This window comes from Otolemur garnettii, unplaced genomic scaffold, assembly GCF_000181295.1.
Source record: "Otolemur garnettii isolate 467f Iridium unplaced genomic scaffold, OtoGar3 scaffold00068, whole genome shotgun sequence".
Taxonomy (NCBI): Eukaryota; Metazoa; Chordata; class Mammalia; order Primates; family Galagidae; genus Otolemur; species Otolemur garnettii.
In genome coordinates, this window is record NW_003852463.1 from 3,606,707 (window position 1) to 3,621,736 (window position 15,030).

A 15,030-nucleotide genomic window follows, 5' to 3' on the forward strand; every position below is an offset into this window, starting at 1 on the left:
CCCGCCACCTTAGGTGTATGTGGCTGGCGCCTTAGCCGCTTGAGCCACAGGCACCGAGCCAGCCATTGAGATTTAGAAGTGTTTATTGTTTTATCATAAGTGAGTATAAACTCACTGATGCAGACATTGATGCCAGAATGAAATATTACTGTAATAATCATACACACACAAAAAACGTTGGGGTCCCATCTCAAGAGCAGCGTTTGCTGAGACCTGTGGAAACTAGATGCTATTGACTGAAGAAATATAGAGTTAGAAGTGATGGTAAAGAAAGACAAGAGACATAGAGTAGAATTAAAAGTCAGAGCTCAGGGGTCCATTGCATGTCCAAAGATTCTGGCAATGGCCCAGAATGTTTGTTCCACTCTGATTTTATTGAAGTCTGTTTGCCCAGAGGGTAAGATGAGGGAGGGAACAAAGATGGCAGCAGGCAGCAGTTTCTTGGATTGATCCTATCAGCTCCTGTTGTTATTATTATTAACCTTAAAGGTAGCCTTCAGAAATCTGAAATCTGAGCCTTGTATTGGGAGAGCCTCGTGCTTGAGATCACACACACAGATTTCTAGAGTGGTGTTAAGCTCTGCTAGTTCTCTGTGGAGTAAAACAGTACTGGCATTAATCTTCTCTGAAGCGTCAGTGAGAGGGAGGCATTTTCCTCCCATCACCACCACAGAGGATTTTCCTCTGCAATAAGGGATATAAGCTCTTCTACCTGTATCTCAGAGCTTGAGCTACTCCCTTGGTCTCTGTCCCAGGCAAATGTATATCTCCGCAGTGGGTATCTGCTTTGCCTGTTTAATGGGTGGGAAATGCCCTAGAAGATGTGTCTTTTCTAGGACTTGCCATAATCTCTTCTATGGCCATTGTTCCCTTAGAGTGCTCATAGACCCAGCATGATGTTTGGAAGCTGTATCCCCAATAGGCTAGAATTTCAGAAAAGACAAGAAGCTTGCTAGCAATATCTAGCTTACATGTAAACTAGCTGACTTTTCTTTTTTCTGACTCACTCAGCTTACTTTTTAGCTTTCTTCTTTTCCTGGGGGTGCTTTCCTTTGCCAAGAATGAGGTCTTCAGTCCCCATTCTCCCAGCAAAAAATATGTAAAATATATGACATTGATTTGGGGCCTGGGCAGAAGGAGGTTCCCATAATAAAACTTTTGATGATGTTATCACCTCGGTACCTAGAAATCAGTTAATGTACCAAATGAGTGTATGGTATTAGGCAAAAAACGTTGGGAAATAAAATATTACTAATGTTCTTTGGTTACTGTTGGCTTCATTTGATTAGGTATTATAGAAGAGAGATGAGCTTAGGAAAGATTTGTAAAGTTTATAAACAGAGTATAAAGGGTAAAATCCAGAAATTCCAGGATTGAGGGTTAAAATATTAACTATTTCTCAATTTCATTTGATAAAACATATAATCAAAAATTATTTGAATATACAGAAGCTTATTATAATTCAGCCACTATCAAAGACCACATAGGGGTAAATCCAGAATACTTTTTTTAGAAACTCAGTAAACTGTTAAAGTGGCTGACCCATAGCCCTTTTATTTGAATATTGGAACAAAACATAGTAAAACTAAGAGTGCGGTTCCCCCTCAGAAACTTGCTCACCTCAAGGAACTTATAATTAAATCTGGAGTAGTTGTGTATCTTAAAAAGATTTGTGGGTATGGCAATTGGTAAAATAGCTACAATCAAATAAATTAAAAGCTAGTTAAACTTTTTAGAGATGTGTACTGCCAAAAGAGCTACTAGGTTTAAGTGAAAGAGACTAAAATTGTTAATAACTTGTGTGTCTCCAACCTTCTATGAATACAAAGCAGCCAGAGAAAGCTGCTCAGCCACGAGTGTGGTGATACAGTAAGTGTGTGTATGTGGGGGGCAGGTTATATTCTATAATCCTTTGTTTGTAGATCCAAAAAAAATTAAGGAATAGGAATGATCACTTATGGGGCAGAGCCAGCAGCCTCAGAGAACAATAAACTCGGAAGCTTCTCCTGAGTAACAGACCCAATTAAGAAATGTTCCCCTCTTGTGACAAAGCAGTAGATCTTGCAACTTCTGCCCAGCAAAATTTCAGGGTTCACAGGATAAGTGACTGCTATGTTTTCTACATTTATCTTTTTTCAAATTTATAGATGTATTCTGGTTATTCTGATTCTGCAATTATATGTTAGTTATTTGAGGAGCAACTAACCTATCTTTTAGTTTATAAGTCTCTAACATAAAAAAAAACTATAGTCTCATCTAAATTTTAAACAAAGGCAGTCTTAAAATCCTGGACTTTGTGAGTCTATTGCCATAATTTGATAGGAGTTAGGATAATCTCCCTTGGGGTGCATGACTTATGCAGAAAGAAAAGTAAATATTTGTTATCAGTTGACAGATTATGGTATTATTATTTTCCCCAATTATTTACTTGCTCTCCTGTTAGAGAATTTTAATTTCCTACCCAGTGATATCAAGCTTGCCCACATGACTTCCTTTGTTCAATGAAATGTGAACAGAAGAGATTGATGTCACTTACAAACAGAATTCTTAAGAAACATTATGTTGTTCTGCTGTGGTTATCTTCCATCTGCCATGAAGGCTGCACATCCCTAAAGTGGGCTGCTTCTTCAGCTTGGCTGACAGCTAACATATAACATAAGCAAGATATAAATCTTGGTAAGACACAAAGATTTAGGATTGTTTATTACTAATTTAAGCTGTCTGATAAATCATACAGTATTGGTCAAAATATTCTGGGATATATCTTAATTCTGTCAAACTGGCTTGAATTAAACTTTGGTCCTCAAGAAGTTGGCACCAAAAAAATGACTCGCAAAGCTAGTGAAGGTCATTAATTTCTTAAGTTTAGCTGATTGACACTGAGTGCATCTGTTCCATAAAAGGCTGTTCTCTTAGCATATTAATATCCTTGCACAGAGGGCCTCTGTCCATGTTATGTGAAAAAGGCACGGTTCTTTGTCTTCTTGTCACCTTAGCTAACTGGAGTCAAGCACTCAAACTTGAAATTAACTTTTTTTTCAGTTGTGGAGAAGTATTTATAAAACCGGTTTTTGAACATTTAGTAATTGGATAATTAGAGAAACTATTCATATCATTGAAAAAGAGCCAATGGTTATTTTTCAAGGATTTTTGGAAAGCATTATGTAGTTGATTTATTGTCTTTTGTCATTCTTACAGTGTTTCAGAAAAGTAATTTATAGAATATTCAGTGCAGATCCTTGGAGTTCTCTCAATGTCAGCAAAAGGACACCACGAGATCTCAAAAACTGGCTCACTTATAAATTTGAGATGACAAAAGTCTAGAACTCCTTTTAGCTCATGAATTAAAGCTAGAAAATAAAGACTAATTTTTCCTCTTTCACATATGAATATGTAATTAACAATCTACGATCTGTAACATGCTTTTTGTTGATTTTCTCAATGTGTTAGAACAAGAAGTGGGAGTATTAAGTATGTCATTAAAATCAATTTTGCCTGTAAAAAAGACTTGGGAATTTGAAATGACTACACGTCTGTAAGTCTTCCAAAAAGCTAAATGGATCTTACTTAGATTGTGCTATATAAAATGTTATTCAACAGTTTTCAAAGTGTGGTCCCTGAAATATCAGTGTAATTATTACTAGGTAAGTTGTTAGAAATACAAAATCTGGGTCCCTATACCAGACCTTCTGAATCAGAAACTTAGACTTTTTGGCCTAACTATCTTGTGTTTTAATAAGTCTTCCAGATAATTCTGATGTATGCTAAAGTTTAAGAATTACTGACCTAGAACAAAATTGTCATCTGCTTTTTGCTGTTTAGAATAAGCCAGAACAGTTATTTTGCTTTTATTTTATAGTCTAAAAAAGAAGCTGACAAGCTAAAGTACTTCTACAAGAAAATCTTGTGTCATAAAAATGACTAGAAATGAAATACATGGGACTATTTGGGAAAAAAATTTGATGTTTTTAGGCTAAAATGAAGACGGGCACAGTACCTGACAATCTGTAATCCCCACATCTTGGGAGGTTGAAACCAGAGGATTGCATGAACCCAGGAGTTCAAGACCAGTCTGGGCAACATGGTGAGACCCTATCTCTGCAAAATATAATAATAAAAAAATTAGCCAGGCATGGTATCACATGCTTGTAGTCCCAGCTACTTGGGAGGCTGAGGCAGGAGGAATGCTTAAGGCAGGAGTTCAAGGCTGCAATGAGTGATGATCGTGCCACTGAACTCCAGCCCTCTGTCTTTTAAAAAAAAAAGAAGGAAGGAAGGAAGGAAACTTAGAGGATTAAGATTAAAGTACTATTTTAGCTTCAGAAAGTACAACTAAGCAAAAGAACTTTCTGGCAAAACTTTCTGGTTATATGTTGTCCCCATGATTTAGTGCCTCTCTGGAGGCATTTGTTTTAAGTTCTAGACTTCCTATTAATGTCAATTTTGAGATAATCGTTCATGTATTCATGTGTAGGTTGAATCAGATGATCACCACCTAAGGTCTTTTGTGATGCTTAGAGACAAATATTGATGACTTGGAATGAGTAAGCATGCTTCTGGTTGTCACATGGAGCAGCATTCTCAGATTTCAGTAATGTGTGAACCCCTCTTGACTGAAAATGTCTGTATTTTGTCTCTTTTCTTCTCTAGACAATGTTAGAATTCTGAACTAAACCTTATTTCCTAGCTTATTAAAGATACTCTTTTGCCTCTGCACCTGTAGCTCAGCAGCCAGGGTGCCAGCCACATACACTGAGGCTGGCGGGTTTGAATCCTGCCTGGGCCTGCCAAACAACAATGACACCTACAACCAAAAAATAGCCGGGCGTGTGGCAGGTGCCTGTAGTCCCAGCTACTTGGGAGGCTGAGGCAAGAGAATCGCTTAAGCCCAAAAGTTTGAGGTTGCTGTGAGCTATGATGCCACCACACTCTACCCAGGATGACAGCTTGAGACTCTGTCTCAAAAACAAACAAACAAACAAAAACACTCTTTCACTGTCTTATAGCCTTTTTGTTGTTGCTGTCAGTACTTAGGAATCCTTTGTAGGCAATCTTTCTTGTTACTTTTAAGATTTTTATTTCCTTGTATCTTTGACTTAACATTCTAGGTAATTTCTGGGATCTTTCTTCTAGTCCAAACTATTGTTTATGCCATCTACCCACTTTAAATTTCAGTGACAATGTATTTCCAGAAGGTTCTAAAATATCTGTTTACTTCATATGTTCTGTCAATATGGTATTATTTTTAATGGCTTGAATTCCTTTTATCTTGTTTATCATTTGAAATACATTTTATTGTAAATTTCAAAAAGTTACTTCATCTCAGATCTTCACATCGTTTTTATCTTATTTCTTAATCTTTGGGCTCATGAGGAATCACTTTTTAAAGGAGTTTTTAATTTTTGATTGAGTTCACTTTTAATAAGAATTTGTTTTCATGGAAACTCATTTTTCATAGATTGTAAAAATGTTGCATTTGTTTTCCTGGTTGTATTAGGAGTTTCACTAATTCAGGACCAATTTCTGTTCATATTCTAGTTTAGGGATTTCTGTACTACATGGGTATTATAAATATTGACAGCAAATCCACTCTTGGAATTTCATTTCTCATAGGAGACTGTTTTTTCAAAGCTTCCACGTCACTTTAATCCAATCCCTTTTCAATGAAAGTATAGCCTTTTGAGGTCCCAGCTATATTTATATCCTTCTGCAGAACCCAGGACCTATCCCTTTATTTTATTTATTAAAATCCAGTATGTAGCTATTAGATAATTCTGGCTTCATGTCTTCTTTAGATCTGAGCAAAACAGCTTAGGAGTTTACTCTTCTACCTTTAGGTTTCCTGTCTATTTCTGGCATCTGGACATTTCCTTTTCTTGTAAGCTCAGATGTATAACTAAAAGTATTATTACATTTAATTTATAATTTCTGATGTAATTTATAATATATATCAGAAATTTATAAATTTAAAAATTTATAATTTTTATAAATTATATAAAAAATTATATATATATTAAAAAATTATATATATATAAAAATTTTTATAAATTATATATAATTTTTATAAATTTATAATTTATATCAGAAATTATATCAGCTGTCTGCCCTATTTGCCAGGGCTAAAATCCCTTGATTGCTTAAATTCCTGTCCCTCTTTCAGTAGTGTTGCCTACATGTGTAAACATAAAGGAAGTATAAATACCTTCTACATTTAGTTCTTATACAAGAACTAATACTTTAAACCTAAAACAAATAACTTAAGTATAAAGATTTATAACCATTAAAATTAAGATTAGGCTGGACACATGGCTTAGGCCTATAATTCTAGCAGTCTGAGAGGCTGAGGCAGGTGGATCACTTGAGGCCAGGAGTTCAAGACCAGCCTCAACAAGAACAAGACCCTATCTCTACTAATAATAGAAAAAAGTAGCCAGGTGTAGTTGTGCATGCCTGTAATCCCAGCTGCTTAGGAGACTGAGGTATGGGGAGCCCAGGAGTTTGATGTTAAGTAAGCTATGATGATGCCAATGCACTCTAGCCAAGGTGACAAAGCAATACTGTCTCAGAAAAAACAAAAAATAACATTAATTTAATGAGATTAATGTTCTTCTGATAAAGCTGAATTGTTTATACCCATATGAATATAGTACTAGCTTTTAATATGTTTGATTGTTTGGTACAAATTGTCCTAGAATTCACCATACATAGGGAAAATGGGAAATGATAGCTAAATGTACTTTTATTTATAAAATAGTCATTACAAAATTTTGCACAGAGGTGGCCAACACATACGGAATATTTTGTAAATATTTATTTTGTAAAATTGAGTCTGACAGCCTAAGAACCAGAAAAGCCTATGTGTAACCTCTAGTCTGAAAGCTGACAGGCTTGAGATCCAAGAAGTTTCAGTTCAAACTCGAACTCAAGGCAGTTAGACAGGAAGATTTCCCACTTACTTGCAAGATGATCTGTCTTTTTTGCTATTCATGCCTTCACCTAATTAGATGAAGTTCATATTTAGGAGCTTCATTCAAATCTCTGGGTTCAAATGGTAATTTCATCCAAAAACACCTTCATGGATACATTCAGAATAATGTTTGACCAAATATCTGAGTACCCCATGGCTCAGTCAAGCTGACACATAGAATTAACCATCACAAATCTTTGTGTTGTTTTGCAGTATTTTTGTGTGTGTGTGTGTTGTCCTATGTTAGTATTTTATTTTCTTCCTTACTTGGCCTAAGACATGACAGATCTTTACAGCTTGTATACTTGTCAATAAACCAGTTCAGTAATCAGGCCTTGATCTATTTTTTGGTCTCATCTCTTAAGTCCATATAATTTGTGTGCATAATTATGTACATGTCTTTCATCTGATTTCTGATTCTGCTGGCTTTCACATAGTTACCAGTTATCATTAATAGCAGATATACAAATTCAATGGTTTGAATACCTCATATATTCTCTTCTTATTTTTATTTTTATTTTTTGAGACAGCCTCAAGCTGTCAGCCTGGGTAGAGTGCTGTGGCATCACAGCTCACAGCAACCTCAAACTCCTGGGCCCAAGTGATTCTCTTCCCCCACCCTCCCAGGTAGCTGGGACTATAGGTGCCCACTACAACACCTGGCTATTTTTTGGCCCTGGGCTGGATTCAAACCTGCCAGCTCCGGTGTATGTGGCTGGCACTCTAGCCGCCTGAGCTACAAGAGCCGAGCTTATATATTCTCACGTAAGAAGGACTCCAGAAATAATTAACTCAGAGACTGAAGGATGTTATGGCTGAGGTCTTTTTTTGACCTTTTCCTCAAGGTTTCAAGATAGTTGCTTGACTTCTAGCCATCATATCTGTATTCAGGGCACAAGGAGACAGGAAAAAAGAAGACGAATCAATTAAAACTGCTTTAAAAAGTGATTTCTCATTAGCCCAAAGATCAAGAAATAGGATAAAAACCATATGAAGATCTGAGATGAAGTAATTTTTTGAAATTTATAATAAAATGTATTTCAGATGATAAACAAGAGTGTACTGCAAAGGTATTCTGTAGGTATTACTTTCAAATTATTTTCCTCTCAATCTGAGAAGAGGCTAAGAATTGTAATTTTTCTAACTATTTACATTGCCATGATTATTGTCATTGAAGTAAAAGGAAGGATGGATAATGAGTAAGCAACCAATATATTCTGAAAATATATTCTTTCTTTAATAGAGGTGGCATCTTCTTCCTATTACCAATGTCTGGTACTATGAAAATATTCTGAAAGTCTTGAGTATAATGTAAATAATAAATTTCTAGCATATTATAAAGATCCTTCAATTCTTGTTCTTACTTAGAGTACTTTGCTTAAGTGATTACATCTCTGTAATAATGCACAATTTTGTGGGCCTTTTTTTCTAACCTTTCACCACTTCCTTAGATAAGAAAGAAGCTGGGTGACAGGCAATATGTGAAGGAGTCATTAAGAATATGAACAATGGCTCGGCGCCTATAGCTCAACCGGCTAAGGCGTCAGCCACGTACACCTAAGGTGGCGGGTTCGAATCCCCAGCCCGGACCCGCCAAACAACAATGACGGCTGCAACCAAAAAATAGCCGGGCGTTGTGGCGGGCGCCTGTGGTCCCAGCTACTTGGGAGGCGGAGGCAAGAGACTCGCTTGAGCCCAGGAGTTGGAGGTTGCTGTGAGCTGTAATGCCACGGCACTCTACCCAGGGGGACAGCTTGAGGCTCTGTCTCAAAAAAAAAAAAAAAAAAGAATATGAACAATATTCTAACAGTGGCAAGGAATAGGAAAGTAGAGTTATATGTTATCCAAGGTCTCTGAGAACAGGATAGATGTTAGAGGACTTTTCAAGGATGTTTAATGTCCTATATTCTAAATTCGTGGTAGGTTTTTCTCACCAGCTTTTGCCTTCTACTTAGGATCACTTTATCTCTGGGTTTGTCAGTCCTTGTTTTAGCATTGTTGTGGCTTTTCATCTTTTTCTAGGTCTCTACTATTGGGAGTATTCAGAAGAAGCTTTATTGGGGGGCTATTAGCAAGACGAATTTTTTTTAGTGATTATTTATTTCAATAGCTATTTAGTTTCATTATCTTTTAATGAGTTCTTTGATAGCAAGTTCCTTAATTAACAAGGCAGTCTTTTAGGTTTCCTCTTCTCTAATTGTTAACATATTTTGGTGCTTTTACACAGATACACTATGATGAAAAGTTTCCTCTTTAACAGCTCCTTTTTAGGACTGTTCAGAAAGTATAAAGAGGAGGATAGGGAAAAATATGTAGCCTGTTTCTTTAAGATATAAATGATTTAAAAGTATTTCTCTTCCTAAACTAAGTGAAATACTCACCTACCATGTTCTGTTGCCTCTACAGGATTGACTCAGTGTATTTCTAGGTGTATGAAAATTGATTATAAGTCTATTTCATATTAGAATTTTATGTTGAATTTTCCTATAACCAGCTTAAAAAAATGTGAGATATTTAATTCTTCCTGGAAAACCCTTATAAAATTTTATTTTATTAAAGTAATTATATATATATTTCTCTCTATTCAGTGCTAACTACTGTTGTAAAAGTTGTTTTGTTACCTATTAAAATGATTTATTAAATGAGTGGATGAATGAATGAATAAATAAATTTCTCTTAAATTATGTTAAGTACTTCTTGAGAAAACAGGAACATTTTACATTAGCTACCATTCATTGATCCCCAACTGTGTACCACACACATTGCAGAGGGCTCCAGATTATACTATATCATTTATTACATACAATCTGTACAAGTTTGATCTCATTATCTACATTTTGCAATTGAAGAAGATGAGTCTAACCAAGATTAAATAACTGTCTTAAAGGTCAAGTAAGTGAAAGGATCAAGATTTCAACCTAAGATAATATGAACCAAATTTCTTGCTCTTTATATATCACTCTTTCTCTACTTTTATCTAGTTTTTACTACCACTTCCCATAAAATGGATATGATGGATAATGTACCATTCTCCTATATTGAGCTTAATTAAAGAGCTAACTAAATTTATATAATGAAGATCTTAACCTCAGAGAAACTTAAGGTTTTAAATATTCTGAAATGAAATATTTGTTATTGGCAGAAAATAATGAACCAGAGCACCTACAGGATACATTAGCTACATTAGCTGAAAAAAGCAAAAAAGAAACTCAGGGTAATGAGGTGTTTGGGAGGAGAAATGCTCTTATTTAGGGTATTGACCAGTTAGGAACTGAGTAATAAGTTGTATGTGGAAGTTAAAAGGGACTGGCTGGCAGACAGGCAGGCGTCTGTACCATTGTATTTTGTAAACTTTCTCCTATGGCTGTGGTGTGTTTTTTCCAAGCCCACTTAATTTTTTATGAGGTTTATAAAGGTCTTCAATAAACAATTGAGATTATAGAGGTTTTCCTGGAAGCTTTGGTTAATATTTTAATACTCTTTGCTTTGTCACATTATTAAATAGCTTATTGGAAAGTCTGAAAGACAGGGTTTCTTTTTTATTTTTCCTTTTCCGTTATTTATTTTGCTTTATTGTTTTAGTAGTTAAATATTAAAATTAGATAGATATAGTTTAGTTGATTCCCTTTCTTCCTTTTTATCTTAACTTATATCTCTATAGATTACTCTTGGATTAGGGATCTGGCATCTGGGAGGCCTCCACTCAAAATGCATGTTAAGTGAAATTATAGTTTAGAGGGTGTGTCTTGAAACTAAGCCAGTGACTGTAAATGTATGTAGTAAGAGAGGACTGGAAAAAGGGCAGTGTGAATTGGGTAGGGTCAAAAAACAGGAACTAATGGAGCTTTGGAGATTACCTCATTATGACCTTTTGCTCATTAATACTTGAATCTGATTCTTTGGCATGATGGTTGTAGTCTGGTGAAATGTCAAGCGTGGCAAAGACTGAATACCTTCAAAGACATTCTGTTGTTAACAAGATGGTTTGATGAAGCTGATCTTTGACCTGAACAGGAGTTGAGGAAAGAGAAAGGAACAGTTTTTATTTCTCATTATGAGGAGTTCTCATTCTATGGAGGTTTATATGATAGTAGTAGTTGTTGTTATTTGTAGAATACTTTATAACTTCCATTTTGAATTCTAAACCACTTAAAAGAAATTACACATGGTTATTATTGGGGCATAATAAGGGTTACTCAGCAAGCTCTATTACTTTTGTGAAGTCTTCTCTGATTGTTTTGGCCTCATAACTTTTTTAATCTAAAATCATATAGAGCTTAAAGTTTATTCTGCTCAAATTGGCACTTAACTGCATTCTCTCCTTTTTTTGCATCAGAATAAGAAGTATGCTTTCTGCGTTTTTGCATGACAGAATTCTTTGGTTTAAAAGAATAAAATCTATGACACTATAAAAGACTTAAATAGTAAAATATTGTATATTCATAAAGTACTTACATCTTTAGCAAATATACCTTATTTTTAATGATTTCCCATATGATAATCAAAAGATATTTACTGTATGCTCAGTATAAGCCAGGTACTGTGCAAAATGCTACATAGGATTTATTTTTTATTTAACTATTATAATTATGTTTTGCAGATGATGAACCAGATACACAGATTAAAGTCAGTATTTCAGGGCATCATATTTAAACAGTGTGTTGGTTTTCATTAATCAACATATTTATAATTTCTCTATTTACCTCTATATATTTTTCCTTTGCTTTTTCTCTGACACAGTTATTAGTCTTTGGCAGTGGAACACATAAGCTAAGGTATTTGGGGGGATACACTGATTAACAGCTATTCCCTTTAATCCTGTATTGTAAATTTAGGTTCAAAAGGCAAATATATGTACAGATTTATTTAGGAGACAAAAATATTTGTGAAGATGAAGATGGAAATAAGGATGGAGGCACATAAAATTATTAACTAGAGGGACATTCTTTAAATAGCCATTATAGTTTTTTTCTTGTTTGATATAAATTGGTAAAGTCAAGAACTTTTTGGGTTCTAGTTGTGATGCCATACCTAGTATGAATTTTATTCTCTAGGCATAAACAACTTTAAAACATAGAGAAAATATAAAATCACAGTATTGTCAAATGAAAGAAGGGATCAATTTTTGGATGTCAGTAAGTACAGCATTTAGAGAAAAAGAAGTCCGAAGAAGAATGAAACATAGAGAAGAAATCCCTGCTAAAAGATCTTCATTAAATTGGAGTGTGGCTGGTTTCTTTAGTCCTTGACTGAATTCTAAGCTGTACATGTATAGGATGCCCTTTGGTAGTTTAGAAGACAAAAGCTGCTAGGCTATTGATTACTATGCAAATACTCTAGAAGTTGCACAGCAGAGATATTGAGGATTGGGTCCAAAGAGAGATATGACAAGTATCATGGGCATTCACTTAAAACATCAGTACACAGAGGTTAACTTAACGATAAGTTCCCAAGAATAAGGGCAAAACTAAGATGCACCCACTGTAATAAAGTTTAAAAACAAGTCTGACAAAATCAAGATGATCTACCAATTATTTAACTTCCTTCTAGAACAAAACTGAAAACCCTATTGAGGCTGATAGGATAATATATACTGTCTATAGCATTTTATCTGCATTGTATGGCATACAAAATAAAATTTTATAACATGCTAATAATGAGCAAAATACTGACCTATACTCAAGTATGAATATTCAATAGAAACAGATTAGAATGATCCAGATATCAGGTTAGCAAAGACTTCAAAATAGCTGCAATTAATATGTTAATAAAAGAGAGGAAAGAAATATGGCAAAAGACAGATTATTTGAACAGAGATTAAGAATCAGATGTATATTCAATAACAGCAAAATACAAACTCTATAATTAAGAAGTCATTACGGGTGATACCTGTGGCTCAAAGGAGTAGGGCGCCAGCCACATATGCCGGAGATGGTGGGTTCAAACCCTGCCCCTGCCAAAAACTGCAAAAAAAAAGAGAAGTCATTACATGAATTTTAAAAAATGCATTAAGTGGGTTTAACAGCAGGCTCAAGAAAGCAGTATTCAAGATTAGTTAACTCAAATGCAGGTCTATAGAAAACACCCAACACAAAGACACAGAGAATTTTATGTTTAATTTTAAAAATGGAATGGACCATGAAAAATAGGTGGAACATAATCAAAAGTTCTAAAATGTGTGTACTTGAAGTTCCAGAAGGAGAAAAAAGTAAAAAAAAAAAAAAAAAAAAAAAAAGGCAATATTTAAAGAAATAATACTTAAAAGTTTTTTACTGAAAATTCATAGTAAGCTAAGTAAGCCCATACAGGGAAACCTTAAAGAAAACCATACATAGCCAGGCACATAATGGTAAGATTGCTGATATTAAATGTAATGAAAAATATCAAAAGCAGCTGGAGAACAAAGACAAATTCATGGGAAAAACAAAATGAATGATCGCTAACTTCTCATGGAAAGGTTAAAGGCCATTGGACAGCAGAATGAAACTTTTAAAATTCCAAGGGAAGAATTTTGAACATGGGTTGTAAGTAAGCTCATGGAAATACAAGAGAAAATGGAAACCCAACACAAAGAAGCCAAAAGGCAATGCATCAAATGACTAAAGAAATGAAAGCATTAAAGAAAAACCAAAAAGAACTTCTGGAAAAGAATTCATTCAAGTAATTGCAAAGCACAGCAGAATGCATTAGGAATAGGCTTGATCAAGTAGAAGAAAGAATCTCAACTTGAAAATAATACGTTTTTGTAAACAAGTCAGTTGAAGAGAAAGAACAAATAAACAAGGAAACAAAATCTACAAGATATGTGGGACTATGTAAAAAGGCCAAATTTAAGAATCATAGACATCCCTGATGGTAAAGAAGAAAATTCACAAAGATTGAGTAATGTATATGAGGGAATTATTGATGACAATTTCCCAGGCCTTGCTGGAAATCTAGATATCTAGATACAAAAAGCACACAGGACTCCTGGAAGAGTCATCATAAAGAGGCAGTCACCACAACACATCATCTTTAGGCTGGCCCAAGTAAACACAAAAGAGTCACTTCTGCCAGTAGTAAGGCGAAAACAGGAGACAATTTACAAAGGATAATCTGTCAGACTAACTACAGACTTCTTAACTGAAACTCTACAAACCAGGAGGAGCAAGGGCACATCTTCAACAGAATCTATCTAAAACAGAATAATGGCCAGCCTAGAATCTCGTATCTTCCAAAACTAAGTTTGTTATTGATACATGAAAGAGAAATCCAACATATTCTTGGACAAGCAATTGCTGAGGGAATTTGCAAAGAATAGACCTGCCCTGCAGGAAGTATTCAGACTTGCATTATACAGTGATCAGTATAATAGACACTTACCAGTGTAAAACCATCCAAAGGCTCAAGTTCAGAACCCAGATACGACAATGGCCTAAGAGGTAAAACAAACAAATACTCAACAAGATTAACAAAAATTCACATGTATGGATTTTTGGATTGGTACAGTATGTATCGATACTTTCAGTAAATGAGAGTGAACTCCCCATCAAAGAGATATAGGCTGGCTAAATGGATTAAAAAACAAAAAAATAAGCCAAGTATCTACTGTTTACTGGAAACACATTTTACCCACAAGGACTCATTTAGACTCAAGATGAAAAGATGGAAAACAAAATTCTATGCAAATAGAAATCAAAAGAAATCTAGTATAGCCATTCTCATATTAGATAACATTGACTTCAAATCAGCAAAGGAAAAGAAAAAGATGCTTACTGTGTAATGGTGAAGGGAACAATTCAACAAGCAGACTTAACAATCTTAAATATTTATGCACCTAACAGTGGAGTGCCCAGATGCATTTGATTTAAGCAGAAGGATAAATAATGGCACCATAATTGCTAGGGACTACAACATCCCACTGACAGAACAGGACAGACCCTCCAAACAGAAAACAAGCAGAAAAATAAAACAAAACAAAAACAAGAGACTTAAACAGAACTCTAGAACAAATGGGCCTAACACTCCACTCCAAAACAGCTGAATATATGCTTTTCTCATCAACTCATGGAACATTCTTTAAG

General features: G+C 34.8%; 1 protein-coding gene across 2 annotated transcripts in view; it reads left to right on the top strand.

Moving 5' to 3' along the window:
- Window positions 1-15,030, top strand: part of EXOC6B (exocyst complex component 6B) — a 615,941-nt gene that overhangs the window by 375,021 nt on the left and 225,890 nt on the right. The window lies entirely within an intron of this gene.